The sequence below is a fragment of the Rutidosis leptorrhynchoides genome, chromosome 6 (assembly GCF_046630445.1).
Source record: "Rutidosis leptorrhynchoides isolate AG116_Rl617_1_P2 chromosome 6, CSIRO_AGI_Rlap_v1, whole genome shotgun sequence".
Lineage (NCBI taxonomy): Eukaryota > Viridiplantae > Streptophyta > Magnoliopsida > Asterales > Asteraceae > Rutidosis > Rutidosis leptorrhynchoides.
In genome coordinates, this window is record NC_092338.1 from 225768431 (window position 1) to 225770030 (window position 1600).

At 42.2% G+C, this 1600-nt stretch overlaps 1 non-coding gene across 1 annotated transcript; it reads left to right on the forward strand.

Moving 5' to 3' along the window:
- Positions 1–1103: 1103 nt before the first annotated feature.
- Positions 1104–1210, forward strand: LOC139856253 (small nucleolar RNA R71). The gene has a single exon (XR_011761748.1). It is a non-coding gene; the product is annotated as a small nucleolar RNA R71 (small nucleolar RNA).
- The last annotated feature ends 390 nt before the right edge of the window (positions 1211–1600 follow it).

Sequence of the window (1600 nt, forward strand, 5' to 3'; positions counted from 1 at the left end):
ATTCTTCACTCAGTAGAATTTTATTAGAGTCTGGTATTCTATCCTTTGTAGAAAGAAGTCTTCGGATGGATCTCTTTTGGTTGGGAACTTTTGACATAGTATCCAGGAATCTTCCATCAAGTTTAAAGGAATCAAGCTTGGATAGTTCTTCTTGTAGCCTTCCAAGATAGGGTACACGAACTGGAGTTTCAGGGGTCAGCTTCTGAGTATATGTCGATTTGTTCTTGAGCCTGACTGACCTTCTCTGTGGTTCTTCCTCTGGGATTACGGAATCCATTTGTTTTGCTTCTTCTATGTGGGTATTTTGGATAGTATTACTTGGCAATCTTCCCTGCGATTGGGTTTCAAGGCATTGTGATAACTGTCCGAGCTACGTTTCCAGACTTTTGAGCAGAGCTAATTGATTTCTCATTAGTATCTCCGTCGGATCTTGCCTGGCTGCAGTTCTCTAATTTAGCTGTTGTTGTCCTTGAATGAACTGAGTCAACTGATCATCAGCTCCAAGAGTGGGGTTAGTTGCTTTTGTAATCTAGGTGGTAGGGGAATTTTCCTCAACTGGTGGACCAGTGATTGGAAGTGGTTGATCGTAGGTCAATTAGGATTGTTGGACTGGATAAGGCGGATAGCGATAGCGAAAAGGTTGATTGCATCGGTGAAATTGATTAACCCTAGGTGGTTGATTGAATCCGGGATTTGGTGGACGAGCTGGGTATTGGACGTAACAGACTGAACCGTCAGGGTTTTCGTACTTAACTTGATATTTTTCAGTAGGTTGTAGGTTGGTACAATTAACACAAGCCTGAGCTTGGTTGATCTGCTGCGGCTGCATCTTCAATTCTCCGAGTTGTTTAGCGAGAGATTCCATCTTATCCGTGAAGGATTTGATGGCCTCCGTTTGATTGTTAAGTGCAGAGAGTGGGGCAAATGATGAAGTTGTTTCACCACTGTTCCAGTCATGATGATACATTGTCATGTTCTCGAGCAATTTCCATGCTTCGTCTGCGGTTTGGTTCATCATATTCCCTTGAGCTGCTGCATCGATCGTCGTCCTATGATTTACCGTAAGACCATTGTAGAAGGTACAGATTTGGGCTGACCGTTCTAGCTGGTGATTAGGGCATTTTTTCAGCAGGTTTTTGAATCGCTCCCATGCAGTGTAAAGAGATTCATCATAACTTTGTTTGAAGTTAATGATGTCATTCTTTAGTTTGGTTTGTTTAGAAGGAGGGAAATATTTGGTTAGGAATTTGGTAGCCATCTCCGTCCATGACGTGATGGAATCTTTTTCCAGTCCTTCGAATCAAGTTTGAGCATGATGAGTGAGAGAATAGGGGAACAAGTATAGCCGGACTATATCTTCTCCTATCCCCGGCTGTTTGTAGGAGTTCGAAAGAGATATGAATTTATCAAGGTGAGAATTAGGATCGTCATTCGGTAATCCATGAAACTGACAGCTATTCTGAATGAGCTGGATGATGTGATGTTTTAACTCGAACGAATGTCCTTGAATTACTGGAAATCTGATCGGTCCTCCTCGACCTTCAATCGAGGGTTTAGTATTTTCTGCTAAAGTAACGCGTAACACCATTTGATTTCTGAT